Source organism: Chrysemys picta, chromosome 1 (assembly GCF_011386835.1).
Source record: "Chrysemys picta bellii isolate R12L10 chromosome 1, ASM1138683v2, whole genome shotgun sequence".
Taxonomy (NCBI): Eukaryota; Metazoa; Chordata; order Testudines; family Emydidae; genus Chrysemys; species Chrysemys picta.
Window position 1 is genome coordinate 247,084,552 of NC_088791.1, and position 20,464 is coordinate 247,105,015.

The following is a 20,464-nucleotide window of genomic DNA, read 5'->3' on the forward strand; positions in this document are numbered from 1 at the left end:
TGGGAAGGGCTCTCTGGGCACCCTTATTAACATTCTACCAACAAACAGAAAAGAGGATTGGGATGCTGTCTCTACTTTTGATAAAGCTGACCCATGCTGAACATTGTCAGGTTACCCTTACAGAGCTGACATCCCTGGGTTTCGTAAAAATATTCCTGAAGAGTAGATTTTTTGTCTTTGGAATGTACCAAATTGTAACTGGTACATTACCAGAGCAGGATACCCCTAAACTCCCCTGCAAAGCTACACACATCTGCCTATTTCAAATTACACAAGTTTAACACAATGTATTGCATAAGCATTTTATATTATGTACAATTTTAATTGGCATCTTTTGCAAGAACAAAGGAAAACACTTATAAAAATACATTTGGCTGTGGTCAAATTGTTTTTGTTTAAACAGGAATAAAAGTGAATAGATTCATCAGTCCCTCATTGTCCTCTCTGCAAGTATGCTCATGTGGATTTTATCAAATGTGAGTTTTATCAAAGGCTAAAGGGGAACATTTTTATGGGCATTCCTTCTAGGAACATTGGCAGCATATCCCTGGCCCAACTGATCCCATTTGGACATTTTACTCATTTGCTTACAGTTTATATGAGCAGCAATGATGCCAATTATTAAAACAATGTATGGTGACTGAAGTGTTAGCTTCCCTGGCTATGTTCATTTCCAGGCATCATGTCTACAGTCTGCCGTATGTTTCACTGGTTTACTTTGTGACTTTCCACAATTATAATTTATGGTAGCAGTTGCTAAGCCAGTGTAAAGTACTTACAAATATTTTGAAAATGAACCTGTACAAAATGGTTTATAATGTATTTGTGCCTTTTCCCCCATTTACTTCAGTTAAACTACTTCTATGAGTGAAATTATTCATGTGCTTAAGGTCTTGTCTAGCCAAGACCCTGTTGAGGAACTTAAGGTCAACATTTTTCAAAGTGTTAAAGTGTCCACACTAGGTGCAAAGTTATGTTCAGAGTTTGGTAGCTAACATATTTTCAAACACAATCTGTTTTCTTAGCCTAGACAAGGCCCCTGTGGTTGCAGGATTGGCTCCATCATTAGTGGCCCATCACACTTTGCTATATGTTGCTGCTAAGCTCATTTTATACACACACGGAAACATAGCAACTGCTGAAGGGCCATCTAGGGTCTCTGACAGTGGCCAGCACCAGATGCTTCAGAAGAAGGTGCAAGCAATCTTGCATGAGGCAGAACTAGGATAGTTTGTCCCCCTCATAATCCTTTATAGTTAGAGATTATCAAACTCAAAAACATGAAGTTTAATAACTTTTCCAAAATGTATGCTAGCATTAAACTTTTGCTCACTTTTGCTTTTCTACTTACTCCTTCAACATACCATTTAACAGCAGCTAAATAACATATATCTGTACAAAAAAACAATAGAAGAATATTGGAACATTTGCTATTTTCATTACTCAGCAAACCGTATAGATGGCCAAACTAACTGGAAAACCTGTCAGCATACTTGCCAATAGCATAGGAAACAGTAAGAAAATGTTTCCAACCATTGGAGAAAAATTTTCAAAAGTGACTAAAAGATATTTAGGAGTACAAGTCCCTTTAGCTCTCAGTGGGACTAAATCGCTCTAGCACTTTTGAAAATCTCCCCATTAAATACTTTCATACAATATATATATCTCATCTTCTGCATGTGGGCTCAGGAGAAGAAAAAGAAACTCCACAGTAGACCCAGCCAGAGACTCAGGCCAGCAGGAGCAGCTGCAGAGACAGCATCAACAGAGACCTTTGGAAACTAATCATGTCATCAAACCATTTTCTACAGTTTTCACTTTGAACAGTCTCTTCCCTCTCCTAATTGGCTGCTGTATCCAATTGCCCTTCCCCTCATACTCTCTTCACTTCAGCCTCCTACTTCCCTCCATGCCCCTCTCCATCCTGCCCTCCATCTTCTTCCCATTCTTTCTTTCCCCTTGCCTCCCTTTATTTTTTTCATTTTAGCTAATCTCTTCCTATCTTCCCTTCCCTCCTACCCTTGCCCTATAATGTAGTTAATACAAATAAAAATAAAGTGTAAAATAAACAAAATGCCACCCAAAAATTGTTTACAAATTTAAAATATCCTGGCAGTTCCATGACACTGACAAATCATCGTTCTGTTTGCTCTGCCTATATGTTCTCGTCTATCCCTTCCCCACACCCTGTGTCTGTCTTGTATATGTAGATTGACATCTAAAAAGTTTCTAAGATCATCTGAATCATAGGGCATGTTTCGACTAAGTTTTGGAATAACCTAACCTTTGTAAACATAGGCAGAGCCTGAAAAAATGATTGGAGCATTTACTCTCTTAGGGAAAGTGTAGGAAGCATTCTAGGGAGAGATTTATAGCACATATGCCAGCTTAGGAAATCTTAAAATTTCTGTGCTCTACACAAGAAAGCTATTTGGATACCTACAGGAAATCCCAGACTTAAAAACATCCTGGTCCCTTCCTGACTAAGGGAGAGAGAAATACATAATCCAGATTTGTTGGATATCTGGCGGTTTTTACAGCGGTTTTTACAGCATTCCATTTTGAGTGAATTATTAACTAAAGAAGCAGCAGTTGACATAATTTATTTGGACTTTCAAAAAGCTTTTGACAAAATCCCTTACAAGAGGTTATTAAGGAAATCAACTAGTTTGGGGATGATAGGTAAAGTACTGTCATGGATTAGAAACTTGCTAAGAGACAGAAAACAGAGAGCAGGAATAAATGGTCAGTTCTCAACATGACAACAGGTTAACAGTGGGGGTTCCCAATATTCCGCACTAGGACTGTTGTTGTTTAATATAGCGGTTATCCAAAAAAGGGCAGTGAGGTGGCAAACTGTGCCGCTTCTGTGTTTTTTAACTTTGTTTTGTGTTCTAGCCCACGCCCATTCATTTTTCGTTTCTTCTTTTTTCTGCTTTATTTTCTCGTTACTGTTTTTTGATTTTCAGTTCTGATACCTCTCCTGTTTATCACTGGAGAAGACGGTGAGATGTTTTGACCAGTTATACTTCTCTCTGTTCTCCTGTGCCTAACAGAGGTGGGGACTTGGAACGGAGCAGACTAACTAAAGGTCAATCAGAATCGTGGTGACAGTCGATAGTTTGCAGTCTTGGAGTCATATTGGATCAATGGCTGTTTTTGGAAACCCGGTGGGGGATGTATTTTTTCCTTCTGTATGTTTAACCTAGAGACTGACTGTTTCTTTCTGACCCTCCCCGCAATGATTAACACATATGTATTACAACGCAGAGCTATATTATTGCCATGTGTCCTACTTAAAGCTACCTTCAAAAAGAGCCTTGAAGCTTTAATTTGTGCAGGATCCGGCCTGTCCCCTTAAGTGGAGTAAGCCACCATGGGCACTAACACCAGTGCTCCTTGTTATTCATTGACCACCTGCTAGCTTCTGAGTGCAGTTGAAGCTGTTGGTTACAATGTATAAATCTTAAAACCTGTGTTTTCCTACCTGGGGAGTAAATCCCCACTATCAGGGAGGTGCCAGGAGAGGTTAGGAGGGGAGAAAATGGGATAGAGGAACAGTGGAATGGGGGAAAACTGCCCGGCCATAGATCCACCCTGCTCCCACTGGAAATGTCCTTCTGCTGCTTCCTTCTCAGCTTCCACATTAGTCCTTTTCTGTACACAATTGGAGGAGCATCTAAGGTATAGGGCTGCAGTCACAGGCAGCAGCCAGTCAGCTGGAGCTCCCATTGGCTGGGAACGGCGAACCACGGCCACCAGGAGCTGCGGAGGGCCATGCCTGTGGACGATCAACGTAAACAAAATGTCTCGCGGCCCACCAGCGGATTACCCTGATGGGCTGCATGCCAAAGGTTGCCGACCCCTGGTCAAAAGTATAAATGGGTTAAAAAAAGAATTAGATAAGCTCATGAAGGATAGGTACATCAATGACTATTAGCCAAGATAATTGGGTGCCCCTAAACATCTGACTGCCGGAAGCTGGGACTGAACAATAGGGGATGGATCATGTGATAAATGCCCTCTTCTGTTCATTCCCTCTGAACCATCTGACACTGGCCACAGCTGGAAGATAGGATGCTGGGCTAGATGGACCATTGGTCTGACCCAGTATAACTATTCTTACGTTAAAAAGCTCCTCTGGGCACAATCAGACCCAGCCCGGTACAACCTGTGAGGCCTCTCAAACCTGGAGAGGGACAGCTCCTTAAAGGGGAGGATCCAACCCCCTACAAGGTAGCAGGAGGCAGAGCTAGACCTCTCTGGCCTCACAGAGCAGGGGCTGCCTACCAGGAAAATGGCTGAAGAGCCTCTGCCTCCTGGACCCGCTGGAGAAATAACAGCAGAGGTGAAAATAAGGCGGTCTGGACCGGTCCAGCATACCGGCAAGAGCAGAGCCGGTACACAGCCGACCATACCAGCAGGGGGCAGCTTCCCCAGGCCGGCAATTTAAAGGGGTCCTGGCAGTGGCCAGAGCCCCTGGCCCTTTAAATCGCCACTGGAGCCCTGCTGCTGGAGCCCTGGGGTAGCGGCCGGGAGCCCCGGGCCCTTTAAATTGCCCCCAGAGCCCTGGGGCTCCCGGCCGCAACTAATGCTACCATGGGGTTCCGGTGGTGAGTTAAAGAGCCCAAAACTCCTGGTCATTGCTAACACAGCCAGAGCCCCAGCCCTTTAAATTGCTGCCAGAACCCCCAGGTAGCGGTGGTGATTTAAAGGGCCCGGGGATTCAAAGGTCCCGCCCCTTCCGCCCGAGGCCCCACCCCTTCTGGTTGAGCCCCCTTGCTCAGGACCCCGGCCCTGCGTACCGGTAAGTTCCTTAAATTACTTTCACTCCCGAATAACAGGATTGTCTTTACTTTGTTTTCCCTTTTGTTTAGAACCCAGGGTGCCCAGCCTGGGTCCTTTGGGCCAAGACCTTTTTACAGAGACTATGGACCTCTTACCTTGTGGGGAACTGCTGGGTGAGTCTAGACAGTTTTGTTGGCTGCAGTGGTGTTTGGTTAACACTCACCATTTTTTGATTGTTTTGTGCCTGTTTTATGTTTGCCACCCGCCAAAGGCTTACAATGAGAGGACTATACTCCGCTCTCTAAGCTGACTCTACAGCAATGCCTACAGCCAGAGAAAGATGTCTGTGAGGAGACAGATATCCACCCTCACCCCCTGGGGTTGCACTGGACAAGGCAACCTATGACAGGGACCCTGCTATAGGAGAAGAGCGAATGGGGGTCACATAGAGCCTCTAGCATGGGGGAAGAGGACAGGGGCACACACAGAGCGCCTGGCATGTGGCAGAGGGGGGAATGGGGAGCACACAGAACCTCTGCCATGGAGGGGGAAATGAGGAACCCACCTATGGGGGGAGTACACAGAACCCCTGGCATGAGGGAGAAGATGGGGACTGCAAAAATAAAGGGGGGATGGGAGGGCGGCACACAGGGAGTTTATGTGGGGAATGGAGGAATGCAGGGAGCCCATGGTGTGCAATGAGCTTCAAATGTAACAAAGTGTGCAACACCCGAGTCAATGTGTTTATGGTGCAATAGCTCTCAGGCTTTTGCCTGTGATTGCGGATGGGTGGAAGGAGGGTTAATAGTATATTTGATAGGAATGTGGGAGTGTTTTGAATTGTCAGTGAGATTTCTGAAGGGTTTTTTTTAATATAAAATTGTGTCTGTGCTCAATGACTGTGATATTTGGCACGTTTTACAAATTACAAAGGTGGAATGGGCCCCATTGTCACTCTCCCATATCCCTTGCAACAGTTGCAATCTGCTGGGTCATTCTTGCTGTCAGCTCTTGGGGTTGCATTCTCCAGGACTGACAGCAGGGCATTCTCAGGGGAGAGCCTGTGCCTTTGGAACCTGCTCCCTTTGGCAGGCGGCCAGGCACCATACTTGGCAAGCATCAGGGCCCACTGTAATTTATATTTGTTTAGTCAAGCTTTCATCTGATCGCTGGACTATTTTTGAAGCAGACCACATGAGCGTATGGAGTCTCTATTTTTAGTGCTGCAGAATAATTTGACAACTTTGTATTTATTTTTAATACACACAAGGCACTCAAGTGTTAAGGTGATAGAAATGGTTTACAGATTAGTCAATAAATATCACCATTTACCTTGGGATGAGTGTTTCGTGGATCACCACAACCCTCATGTGCCTATATTTAGACTATAGTCCTGTGTATCATCACTGAAGACCCACTTCTGCCACCCTTCCTCACATTCAGTAGCACCTTACTCCGTAAGTACTGCTTTTGAAATGAACTGAAACCAGAGGAAGCTACCCCTGTGCAAATCGTGATTCATATCAGCTTTGCCTATCTACAGCACAGATTTGCACTGCTCCTGCTATGCTAGTGGCTGGCCAGTAATGGCTGCCATCAGGACAAATCCCCAGTGTAGAAAAGGCCTGAGAAAAGATCGCATCCATGGTTCCCAAGAAGATTAAAAAAAACAGTCCAAGGTGGTTTGAAGTCAGTAAGAGTTTGTATGACTGATGATGGTTGGTCAGATCAGCCCTGCATCTTTATTTCCTTTAGCTTTTCCTCCCTCTGTTTTCACAGCCTTGCTAGCAACAACTGTCCATTTTGCTTCTATTTAAATTCACTCAGTTAAAATGAAGAAACAGGCACTGCTACAGTAAGCAAACACATAGGGCACCTTGCAAGCTGCTTTAAAAAAGTCCTTACAAAGGCCTTGAGCCAATAACCCTACATGTTTTATAAAGGCCAAAGTGAGCTTACTTCACAATTGTTAACAAAGGAGAAGTGTGAGGGTTATTAAACACGTTGAATTTCCACACAGGACCACACACAATGACCCACCATCAGTGCTTCTATCATTGTCATGCAACAGATGATTCACGGGGTCTGATTCTCATCTTAGGCTGGCATAAGTCAGGAGTAACTCCACTGAAGTAAATTTATTTACACCAGTGGAAAATAATGCATGTGAGCGGGTAATTAACCCTTCAGCAAGTGGCCCTTGAGCCTCACACTTCCATCAAAGCACTGGAGTACTCTAGTTCATTCTTAAACACACTAGGCAGTATTATCAAGTCTTACAAGAACTCCGGTTGGCTCAAAAATGTTCATCTCCTTTTTCTATGTTTATCTAGGATCGTTTCTTAGGCTTTGGACAGTTGTGTGGGTTTTTTTGTTTTGCTTTTATGTAAAGTGCATGTAACGGGGCGATGACTCACCAGCGCGTCGCCTCCTGCTGGTCGTCCAGAGAATTAGCATTTCCAGCTCCAGAGCACCCTCTGCAGGACCCCGCAGTCTCGCTGGGTCTCCCCTCCCCAGGGAACCCCCAACCCCCTATCCCCACCTCGCCTCAGTATCAGGCTACTGCCAGTCACCATCTAGCCCCCATTCACTGGGGCAGACTGCAGTATAAGTGCCACTCATCACTGGCAAGGGGGGTTTGGACCTGCTGCCTCTGCCTGCCCTTGGGCTGCCCCTCTGCAACCCCAGTACCCTTTCCGGCCTTTAACAAGGCCTGCAGCCTGGGGGGTTTCCAGGCTCGAGCTCCCCCAGCTTCTCTAGAGTTCCCCCAGCCCTGCTCCACTTTAGGTACTCTGTTCAGCTCCCAGCAGCCAGGCCCTTCTCCCACAGCAAGCTAGAGAGAGACTCCTTTTTTGGCTTCTGGCCCCAGCCTTCTTATAAGGGCCACCTGGGCCCATATTAAACCAGCCGCGGCCTGACTGGAGCGTGGCCCCCAGTTGAGGGCTGCTTCCCCCAATCAGCCCCGCTTTTCACTCCCTGCCACAGCCCTCTCCCTGGCTGTTTTAAGCCTTTTAAGGCAGGAGCGGGTGACCACCCCGCTACAGTGCACTTTAAAGGACAACTCTGCAGCCACAGCTACCAAGTCTTTTGGTAGGTTTCCAGAAGTCATACTCCAGCTCCTTATGTGAATCACCTATGAAATGGAAATGCATTCTGCAGTTATAATGAGAAAGTCTACTTTAAAATGAGGCAAAATAGGTTTTATCGGGCTAGCTTTGAATTCAGGAGTTCCCAAACACTGCAGCCCTATGAATCTTCAACATGCTACAGGTGCATACTGATGTCATGGCATCCATGGACATGAAAATAACCTAAGACTGCTCCCCACACATCCACCCATGTAGAGAACATGGATCACAACAGCATCTAGATACCTGCCCTCAGCTCCCCCACCCAACACCTCTGATGGCTGAAACTCACCCAAACACACAGCCATCCCTCCTTCCCACAACACCTGTCTTTCCCCTATGCCATCCCATTTACTGTGCCACTCCCTGGCGCCAGCCACCTTCCCCTCATTACTTTCCTGACTCAACTGCTTATCCCCTGGTCCTATGGCTCTGGCCTCCCCCCTGCAATCATCTTCTGGCTCTCCAGCTGTCGCCTCTTACCTCAACCCCTACCTCCAGCCCCCTTGGCTCCCCAAGGTCATATGCTGTCCAGGGCTCCTGGCTCCACCCCATCCCCCATCATCTTCTGGCTCCCCAGCCCTCTTTCCACTGACTCCCTTAAGCCATCTCCCATCTTTCAGCCCACCTCTTATGCTTCTGCCACTCAAAAGTTCCACCCTCATGTCCCCCACTCCAGCCTTCCTCAGTCCCACTCCCTGGTTCCAGCCTCCCCCATCAGCCCCTGGCTCTCCAGAGCCTCCCATGCCCCTTCCCCAGCTCCCCAGCTCACCCCCCCCCCCCAGGCTCCCAAACCCACCCACCTCCAGAGATCCCTCACATGCCCCTCCCCAACCCACCCCTGGATCCCCAGAACCCTTCCCTATGTCCCCCAATCCCCTCCCCATCACCCCCTGGGCTCCCCAAACCTCTGTCTCCAGAGAACCGCCTATATCCCCCACCCCCAGCTCCCCAGAAAATGGGTGTAAATGGTAAAGCAGAGTAACCTGTACCAATTTGACAATCACCGGGTGTGTAAGACATGTTCAGAGGCAAAAAGGGTGTTGTAGGAAAAGAAACTAGACCCCTCTCTTACTTTATCTTGCATCCTCATATTAGTTGCTTTTCCAGCTGTACAACCTTTCCACTATTCAACATGTAAGTTACATTTGTTTTCTCCACCCACTGCTTTTCCAATTTGGGTAAGCTATGCTGTTTTACCATCTATAACTCTCTTCTAACAAACTTGCATTTGGCATGCAAGTTACAACACCATTTACATCACCACTAAATTTGGTCACGAGAGAAAGACAGAGGCAAGACCTAAGTGTGGGCCTCCTACTTTGCTGCCTGACGTAACTACACAGAAGTCCCTAACTGCTGCTTTGCTGAACTGCTTTGGCTTGAGTGTTACTGTTTAATGCCACCGTGAAGAAACAGCACCACCAAAGCAACTTGATTTACTTATTTAACCTTAGGAAAGTGTCTGAGAGTACATCTACACAGGGATAAGAGACTCACGGCATGGCCACGGCTGGCCCTGGTCAGCTGATGGGAGTTCAGGCCGCGGGGCTAAAAATTGCTGTGTAGACTTGGGCTTGAGCTTGCAGGGTACCAGAGCTCACGCTCCAGCCCAAGCCTGAAAGTCTGGACAGCAATTTTTCAGCCCCAGAGCCCAAGCCCCCTGAGCCTGAGTCAGCTGACCCATGTCAGTCGTGCATTTTTTATCCCTAAATTGTCATAGGGTGACCATATTTCCCAAAGGGAAAACGGGACACTGCCCAGGGCTGGACCGAGCCCTTTCCCCCTCTCCACAGGGCTGGCCTGAGCCGTTCATCCGAGCCCCCCAGGCAGGACTGTCCCAGGCCGCTTGCCAGCCCACTGCCAGCCCCCTGTATGAGGCTGACGCTGGCACCGCTGCTCGCTCGAGCCCTGCCTGCCCCCTGCCTGAGCCTTTTTTCCTCCTCTGCCAGGGCTGGCATTGCTGCTTGCCTCCCCTCCCCCGCATGTTCCTCCCCCCCTACTTTTTTGACAAAAGTGGGCATTTGTCCCACTTGCTCTTGCCGACTGATCAAGTTGGCAAGAGCAAACAGGACAAATGCCCACTTTTGCCAAAAAAGTCAGGATGGCTGGGACAGGGCTTAAAAAGGGACTGTCCCGGTCAAAACGGGACGTATGGTCACCCTACGTATTGACGTACCCTTAGGATATATCTACATTGCAGCTGGGAGTGAGCCTCCCAGCCTAGACAGACAGACGCCTGCTAGTGCACTAAAAATAGCTGTGTGGATGTCGTGCACCAGCAGAAGCTTGGTCTAGCCACCTGAGCTCCGATTCGGGATTAGGGTGGGCGTGAGCTCAGGCGGCTAGACCAAGCCTCCGCTGGTGCCACAACATCCACCCCACTATTTTTAGCACACTACCTTGAGCCCCACTAGAACAAGTCTGTCTACCCAGGCTGGGAAGCTTGCTCCCAGCTGCAGTGTAGACATAGTGACCAGGACGATGCACTGCAAAGGGTACAAAAAAATCCCCATAAAAATTGAGAACAATTCCTGCATGATCAAACACACTTTGTACAATCTCCTCACAATTCTCACCTTTTCTAGATCATACTATTAGCCAGACCAACTTCTACCCCAGTCATCAATATATACTTTTTTTTTAGCATCATTACAATCAGTATGTAAATCTGTGTCTACTGTTCAGACACTCTTGGAAAACTGGATTATTAAATGAACGTAGCTGACATGGGAAATAAATCTTGAGGTCATCACTCAGGCAAAACTCCTATTTAAATCAGTAGGAGTTTTGCATGAGAGAATACTGACTAAACATTCAGACACAACGTCAGGGTCTGCCCTTTTATTTCAACAAGAAACTAACAGCTTTTTTATTTCCTTATCAGATTTCTAGTTTTTACTCTTAGCCATATATTGACACTCGTAGGTGCTGGAACTAGAGGTGCCTCTTGAAGTGGTTTCCATTCTATACAGGGTTTACAGTTTGGTTCAAGTATCAGAGGGGTAGCTGTGTTAGTCTGAATCTGTAAAAAGCAACAGAGGGTCCTGTGGCACCTTTAAGACTAACAGAAGTATTGGGAGCATAAGCTTTCGTGGGTAAGAACCTCACTTCTTCAGATGCAAGTCACTTGCATCTGAAGAAATGAGGTTCTTACCCACGAAAGCTTATGCTCCCAATACTTCTGTTAGTCTTAAAGGTGCCACAGGACCCTCTATTGCTTTTTACAGTTTGGTTCAATGGTTCTCAGCACCCTCACCATAAAAAATTGTTCCAGCAGCCCTGTTGGCATGAAAGCTGTTCAAGAGAGGCTGCAAGTGGGGTAGTCGTTTTGTTTTAGCATGGAAAAAAGTGTATTCATCCCCTCAATGGCTGAACTACTTTAGCTCAGACTTAAAAAATAAGTCTCTTTGGCAGAGACCATATAAAGTATACTTCATCAGAAAAGGTGAGAGTTTCAGAAAGTTATGAGCAACTGGAAAAAGCGGTTTACAAAGGAAACTCACAGGCACCCTTAACAACATCTGTTGCTACATCTGTTTCTCACTCCAGTGTTTAGATACAGGGCCTTTTTTTTTATTTTTTTGGAATATACACAAACAAATTCAGTTTCCTCTTTGCTTGAACATACTATGTTCCTCTTATCGTATCCCTTTAGAGCCTGTGTGGAAGTAATAAAGTATATCTCTGCTTCCAAAGATATGTCTCGTGTAATCAGGTGTAATTCACTGAATGGAATTATATCAGTTTTACACCAGTTAAGTGAGAAAACAGTCATGCTCATGGAGAGTTGGCCATAGGGTGACCATATAGCAAATGTGAAAAATCGGGACATGGGGTGGGGGGTAATTGGAGCCTATATAAGAAAAAGACCCAAAAATCAGGACTGTCCCTATAAAATCGGGACATCTGGTCACCCTAGTTGGCCAACCTTTGCAAGGATCATCCCTCGAAATCTGCACATAGATAGCATTCTTCAAGTAAGGCTGGCTCTCCTCCTCCACCACAGCAGTGTCCCACCTCCTTCTGTTGGACCCTGTAGAGGGCTGTTCCAACAACTGAATTGGGGGGGTGGGAGATCCACTGCTGCAGAGGCACAGATCCTCCATACAGATGGCCTGGCTTCCTACAGGACTCACATCCCATTCTACAGGGCACTAGCTCTCCTTTCACCCCTATGGAGCAACATGAAGGGAACCTTGTGGATGTTTTTCCCCTAGACCCCTCCTGTGGGTGTAATCACAGGAGGGGATGATCTGGTCCCTGCGAGTGGTGCTCTGCACCTTTCAGGATTTTGCCTATTGAGGTCAATAAGGGTTTATCTTCAAAGAGACACTGCACAAATTTAAAATAGGGTTGGGCATATGACCAGTCCAAAATAATTGGCCAACTGACCAGTCAAATATTGGTCAAATATTTTAAAGCACTAACTTATTAGAATATTAACAACAGTAACACTACAGAGCAAGACTTTATGGTCTCCAATAGACTTAGCCATGGGCCTGGTCTACACTACAAAGTTGGGTTGATGTAAGTTGTCTTGCGTCAACCTATTTGTGCATGTGTTTACACTGAAATTGTCTCCAGCCAACACAAGCACACTATTACAGCAAGGCAGTAACCCCACCTATCCAAGCAGCTTTGAGCCATGGTTGACCTACTGAGGTTGACACCATGGGCGTCAGGTAGTATAGGCAGGAGAAGACTGTGCCTCCACAAACAGTCTTGCGTGACCGTGCCCACACTCAGCCCCAAAACCCCCTCCTGCCTGCTTCCAGTTCCCTTCCTGCTCTTCTGTGGCCGAGAGGCTGAGGCAGGTAGGCTGGGACCAGTGCGCACAAGGCCCAGGACTGGGGGCACTGGGGCTGGGACCATGCCATGTCGCCTGTTCATCTGCCCAGCACTGGGGATGCTGGGACCACGCTGCCCAGCCAGCACTCTGGCGCTGGGGCCGTTCCGGCCATGCCGCCCGCCCAGTGCTCCGGGGCTAAGTCTGCTTCAACTGCGCTGCCCGCCTGGCGTGCTGGGGCTGGGGACGCTCCGGCCGCACCGCTCACCAAGCGCGCTGGAGGTGGGGGCGCTCCAGCCACGCTGCCTGCCCAGTGCTCCAGGACCAGCGGCTGCATGGGGGAGGGGAAGAAAGGGAGGGGCAGGGCCTCGGGTAGAGGGAGAGGAGCTGGGGGCTAACGGCACCTTCACCTACCACCCATGGTTGACACAGTGCAAGTGTCAAAACTCTGTGACCTATGTTGACACTAACAGTCCTCCAGCAGCTGTCCCACAATGTCTGTTCTGTTCACAAATATGAACTCCACTGCCCAGAGGTCACAGAGATTGGAAGCCACCCCTCTCTTTAGACCCCCACGTACTTTTGACAGGTTTCAGAGTAGCAGCCGTGTTAGTCTGTATCCGCAAAAAGAGGAACAGGAGTACTTGTGGCACCTTAGAGACTAACAAATTTATTAGAGCATAAGCTTTCGTGGATACATCCGAAGAAGTGGGCTGTAGCCCACGAAAGCTTATGCTCTAATAAATTTGTTAGTCTCTAAGGTGCCACAAGTACTCCTGTTCTTCTTTTTACGTACTTTTGAAATACCTTTTCCTGATTGTCCAGCTTAGTGAGCACACCTAGCAGCTCTCCATTGTTTTGAGCAACTGCCAAACCAATCATGCCAGCTCCGCACACTAGATGTCCTCCTGCCTGTGGGAAGCGCCTGGGCCTGTGGGAAGAAGAGGTTGTCTGAGGCTTGTTCTGTGGACCAGCTGTAGAAATGTGGACATCTGTGAAAAAATTGTACAGGGGATGCAGGTGAAGGGGTAAGACAGGGATCAGCAGCTGTGCCGTGTGAAAGTGAAGAAACTGCAGCAGGTATACCACAAGCCCAGGGAGGCCTACAAGAGATCTCATGCTGAGCCCCAGACCTGAGATGCAAGAGATGCATGCCATAGAGATGCACCACCACCCTGCAGCTCCAGTACCTTTGAGGAGCCTGAGACACAGACCTCTGCCATGAACAGTGAGGAAGGGGGGCGTGGCAGGACACATGGCGGGGGTAGGGAGACAGCAATGCTACAAGCCAGGATCTTTTTGAGACTCCAGCACAATCTAGACAGTCCCGCCAACCAAGCAAGGATGAACCCCATGAAGGGGAAGGAACGTCAGGTAAGTGTGTGCATGCATTTTTCCTTAGAATGTTTAAATGTAAAGATGGCACCCAGCCCAACCCCAAGTTAACAAAACAGAAGTATCAACTTTTCATTGTTGTACTCATACAAGAAGAGATAGCGGTACAACAAACAGGGGTAAATTCATCTGTATTACATCATAACAAACACTTCAGAATGCCTAGTGCTACTCAAAGAGTTATCTGCTTTTCATTTCCCTGTGTCAGGTAATTGGGATGAGGGCAGCGTAGCCTACTGGTCAGAGCAGGTGTGACGGGGTGTACTGGCCCCGCACTGGAGCAGAAGGGGTTAAGGCAGTGCTCTTAGCAGCAGCAGCCATGCCCCCCCAACCCTGCGCCAATCGCTGCTGTAGTATAAAATGGAGCAGCCTAGCTCACTCTGGGTGGACTGTTGAGGAGGAATGATGTCCCTTGCTGGCTCCAGCCAAGGAGCAGCCAGGCACCTGGACTGAGGGAGCAGGAGATGCTGAGGCCCAGACAGGCACCTGCATGTGCCCTAGAGAAACTACAACTGCCACCGAGACCCCCTGAGACCCTCAAGTCACCCTGACTCCAGCGACAGGAGCCATAGTAGGAGGCCGCCCAGGGAAGGACTATCCAGTGTCCCTGCAGCAGTTGGTGTGTTGCAGGTGGCCCACTGTGGGAAGCTCCTGGGCCTGTGGGAAGAAGAGGTTGTCTGAGGCTTGTTCTGTGGCTCTGGCCAGTGGGCCATGCTTCCCTGCTGCCAAGGGGAGTTCTGTCGACCCTGGCCATTGGACTACGAAGCCCTGTGGCTGAGTGCAAACATATTGACTTAACTGTGGGGCTACCATGCCCTTACCCCTCCCCCAGGGTGACCAGGGGTGGTGGTGGGAAGGGGTACCAGCCCCATGACAGCAGGCATCAGGCCTAGTCATCAGAGCAGGTATCGGGAACCAAGCATCAGAAACAGGGATTAGGGTCAGAATGGGAGTCAGTAGTCAGAAGCCATGGGTCAAGCTGGAGATCAGGAACTGTAGCAAGCAGGGTAGCAGGCAAGGCAGGATTCAAGGCAGGAGTAGGACAGAGGCAAGGCCAGGTGCAAGGTAGGAGCAGCAGGAACAAGATAACAAGAGCAGGCACAGTGGTGGGCATGAGCATTGAGCAGCCAATGAGCAGCTGCTGGTTTAAGAGCTGGCTTGCTGGACCCTCCAGTGAATCTGGTGGCTCATCCAATTAGGCAGCCTGCTGCAGGCCAGCTGTACTGATGAGGCTGCCTAAGGATTAGCTCTGCTACAGGGCCTGCTTCCTGACACCCTGGAGCGGAGGGGAGTATGTGGAGCAGAACGGTTTGTTTATGTGCGTAGAGATGTCCCTTGAGGCCTTCTGAGAGATCATGATGAAACTTTCATGGGGGTATTCTGCAATCCTTCCCCGAAGTTTTCTAGCGATGGCAGCCTTATTTCTTCTTCCATGGCACAACGCTTTCCCATGTCAGTCCTCGATGACTTTGGCAAGCACCATTGCAGTAATCAGGTTAGTGGCATGCAGGCTCTGAGATGGGAGGCTTCAGGATGCCTGTGCCTATGTTACCCTCGGGTGTGAGACATCAGCTAAAATCACCACCGCCTGTGAAAAATACTGCCAGTACTCAGTGCCATTGCCCTGTACTCATACCCATGGAAGTAGGGGCTGAAAATTTATTGTTTCTTGCAACTAAACAATTCCCTCCTCATTTTCTGACACCCCCTCACCTCTGGCGGGCCATATTTGCCATGGCTGGAGTTGGAGAGCAGTTCTGTGCAAAAGCACTCCAAAGCTGCAGAGTCAACAAGCATGTCTTATTTTAAGCTTTTATGGCAATAAGGGAAGGGAATTTTGACAGGTATCTTTCACTCTCCATTGTGACTGTAAATACAATGATACATCTGTCCTTTTTTTTTTTTTTTTTTTTTTAATTTGTAGCTGCTGCACACCCGTGGAATGCCTGACCCTGATGAGGACGAGAAAGAAGAGGACTAGAGAGAGTATGTTCAGCAAGATCCTGCAAGCCAGTGCTGCATCAGACCATGAACAGAGGGCCTAGAGACTGAATGTGGCAGACAGTATGGAGAAAGGCCCAGGAATCCCAAAGGAGGGGGAGATGCACCAGGACATAATGGGGTTTCTCAGCCAGTAAACACAAATGCTTCAGATTCTTGTTGACCCAACAATCAGGTCCCAACAATCATGGGATTGCCTCACTTTGCAGTGAATGGAGAACTCCATTTTAGGACTTCTGTATGCCCCTGTCAAGGCTGAATCCCCACTCTGGCACTTTGAGTGCAGAAGGTGGGGGCCCGCAAGAATTCTAAAAATTAATACTTGCCACTCCAGGATGGTATTAAACTTCCAAGGTTACAGTTTTTCTCTGACCTTGGATGGGTAGATGCTGCCACCACCCAAGTGCAAAAAAACACCCTTTTTAGAGAACCCAGAAAGGAATTCCTTCCTGTGGGGTACCCTTAAGCCCTTTCATACACACACCCCCTCTGGAAAAGAGCTGAGAAAGAAAAACAAAGGATATCAGCTGTTGCCACCAGCTAATTAAACAACATATGCACAAACCTCTTAGGACACAAAAAAACCAATCTTGTTTTTAAAGGTAAATTTTATTAAAAACAAAAAGAAAGAAAATACAGCTGGAACTTAGGTTTTTTGCTAGATCTAAAAAAATAAATTACAAAAATTAAGCATCAAGATAGCTCTCTTGAGGTTCAGCTTAAAGGTTACAAGCAAAACAAAAGCATCTGTGGTTAGCACAGAGGCGTTCACAAGCCATAAAGAAATAAACCTAATCGTGTCTTTCTAAACATTCCTGATCTACTTACTTATCTGGGTTGTTAAATAAGTAGTTCTAAACATGATCTGATGATTTTCATATCTGGCCTTCAGCTTATCACAGCATAACTGTTCCCTGTTCCCCTCTTTCCCAGAGAACAACAGCACACAAAGGGAAAGCTTTTTTCCCAGTTTTAAAAAGTTCTAGCCTTCCCATTGGCTCTTTTGGTCAGGTGCCCACTCCCTTCCTTTTACCTGGACTTTTTTAACCCTTTACAGGTAAAGCATGTAGAGAACAGCTACTAAGAGGAATTTTATAGCTAACTGGGTGTCCATAAAAGGGAGCTACCCCTCCCTCCCTTCATTTATCACAGCCCCCAATATTCCATTTGACATCATGGACTGCATCCTTACCCCTACACTCCATAGCAAGGGATAGTAAGGACAACCATAGCTTCATATTCACTGACATGTGAGAACTACGGTTGGTGTATATGTAGCCAAAATGGACAGGAATGTTTTCTATTGTTCTAATTTTAAAGTTCCATTAATTCATTTGAGAAGTTTGTACTGTATTTGCTTTTTAATTGCATGTTAATGTTTTGCACTGCTTTCAGTACACAATAAATGTCTAGTTTTGAAAATAAATTCATCTATTACATCATAACACACACTTCAGAATGCCTAGCACTACTCAAACACCCACTACTTATACTTCTACATGACCACAGAACTCATAGGTTCAGTGAAAAACATATAAATATACAGCAAGCATTGCATAATTCATAGGTGCATTAAAAGACAAAGACAGTGTGATATTCATAAATGTACACCAAACACTACACACTTCCTAAGAGTCCCGAAAACTTCAGGGTGAGAGAGTGCTCCACACCACAGTGCTGTGCTCTTTCAAAGCCTCCCTCAGCCACACAGCTCCCTGCTGAGCTCTTCTAATGTCCCTTGAATCTCTGGCTATTCAAACTCAGCAGACTGCCGCTCCACTTCCATCCCAGTGACAACTCCCCCCCCCTCCCCCGTTCATCTCACATATCTTATACATGACACAACAGGCAGCTATAACTAGGGCTGTCAATTAATTGCAATTAACTCGTGATTAACGACAAAAAATTAATTTTGATTAAAAAAATTAATCGTGATTAATCACAGTTTTAATCACACTGTTAAACAATAGAATACCAATTGAAATTTATTAACTATTTTGGATGTTTTTCTACATTTTCAAATAGATCAATTTAAATTACAACAGAGAATACAAAGTGTACAGTGCTCACTTGATATTACTTTTGATTACAAATATTTGCACTATCAAAATGACAAACAAAAGAAATAGTACTTTTCAATTCACCTCATATTAGTACTGTAGTGCAATCTCTTTATCGTGACAGTGCAACTTACAAATGTAGTGGTTTTTTGGTTACATAACTGCACTCAAAAACAAAACAATGTAAAACTTTAGTGCCTATAAGTCCACTAAATCCTACTTCTTGTTCAACCAATTGCTAAGAGAAATGAGTTTGTTTACATTTACAGGAGATAATGCTGCCTGCTTCTTGTTTACAATGTCACCTGAAAGTGAGAACAGGCATTCGCATGGCACTGTTGTTGCCAGCCTCACAAGATATTTACCTGCCAGATGCATTAAGATTCCTATGCCTCTTCATGCTTCAGCCATCGTTCCAGAGGACATGTATCTATGCTGATGACGCTTGTTAAAAAAAAAGTGTTAATTAAATTTGTGACTGAACTCCTTGGGGGAGAATTGTATGTCTCTGGCTCTCTTTACTCGCATTCTGACATATATTTCATGTTATAGCCGTCTTGGATGATGACCCAGCACGTTGTTCATTTTAAGAACACTTTCACTGCAAATTTGACAAAATGCAAAGAAGATACTAATGTGAAATTTCTAAAGATAGTTAGAGCACTCGACCCAAGGTTTAAGAATCTGAAGTGCCTTCCAAAATCTGAGCGGGACGAGGTGTGGAGCATGCTTTCAGAAGTCTTAAAAGAGCAACATTCTGATGCGGAAACTACAGAACCTGAACCACCAAAAAAGAAAACCAACCTTCTGTTGGTGGCATCTGACTCAGATGATGAAAATGAACATGCATCAGTCCGCACTACTGTGGATCATTATCAAGCAGAATCTGTCATCAGCATGGACACATGTCCTCTGGAATGGTAGTTGAAGCATGAAGGGACATATGAATCTTTAGCGCATCTGGCACGTAAATATCTTGCAACGCCGGCAACAACAGTGCCATGCAAACACCTGTTCTCACTTTCAGGTGACATTGTAAACAAGAAGCAGGCAGCATTATCTCCTGCAAATGTAAAAAAACTTGTTTGTCTAAGACAGTGTTTCCCAAACTTGGGACGCCATTTGTTTAGGGAAAGCCCCTGGCGGGCCGGGCCGGTTTGTTTACTTACCGCGTCCACAGGTCTGGCCAATCGCAGCTCCCACTGGCTGCGGTTCGCTGTTCCAGGCCAATGGAAGCTGCTGGAAGCAGCGCGGGCCGAGGGATGTACTGGCCACTGCTTCCAGCAGCTCCCATTGGCCTGGAGCAGCGAACCACGGCCAGTGGGAGTTGTGATCGACTGGACCTGCGGATGTGACAGGTAAACAAACTGGCCTGGTCCACCAGGGGCTTTCCCTAAACAAATGGCGTCCCAAGTTTGGGAAACACTGGTCTAAGAGATTGGCTGAACAAGAAGTAGGACTGAGTGGACTTGTAGGCTTTAAAGTTTTACATTGTTTTATTTTTGAATGCAGTTTTTTTGTACATAATTTTACATTTGTAAGTTCAACTTTCATGATCAAGAGATTGCACTACCAGTACTTGTATTAACTGAATGGAAAAATATTATTTCTTTTGTTTTTTATAGTGCAAATATTTGTAATAAAAATAATAATATGAAGTGAGCACTGTACACTTTGTATTCTGTGTTATAATTGAAATCAATATATTTGAAAATGTAGAAAACATCCAAAAATATTTAAATAAACGGTATTCTATTATTGTTTAACAGCGTAATTAACCACGATTAATTTTTTTAATCATGCAATTAATCGCAATTAATTTTTTTTAATCGCTTGACACCCGAGCTATAACCATTGGAATATTTTTCTCATTGAGATCCAGTCTTGTGAGTAAACAGTGCCAGCATCCCTTCAACCTACCAAATGCACATTCAACTGTCATTCTGCATCTGCTGAGCTGGTAGTTGAATCTTTTCTTGGTGCTGTCATGGTGGCCAGCATATGGCTTCATGAGCCAGAGGAGCAAAGGGTATGCTGGGTCCCCCAGGACCACTACTGGCATTTCAACTTCCCCAATGGTAATTGTCCAGTTTCTGAACAGTCCTGTGTTCTTAAAGATGCACCTTCCCTTACTAGCCAGCACTAATACTATTGAACCATTCCCGGTGATCCACCAGTGCTTGCATAACCATAGAAAAGTAGTTTTTTTCTCTGGATGTACTCTGTGGTAAGGTGGGCTGGTGCCAAAATAGGGATATGTTTTCCATCTGTCACTCCACTGCAGTTTGGGAACCCCTTTGCTG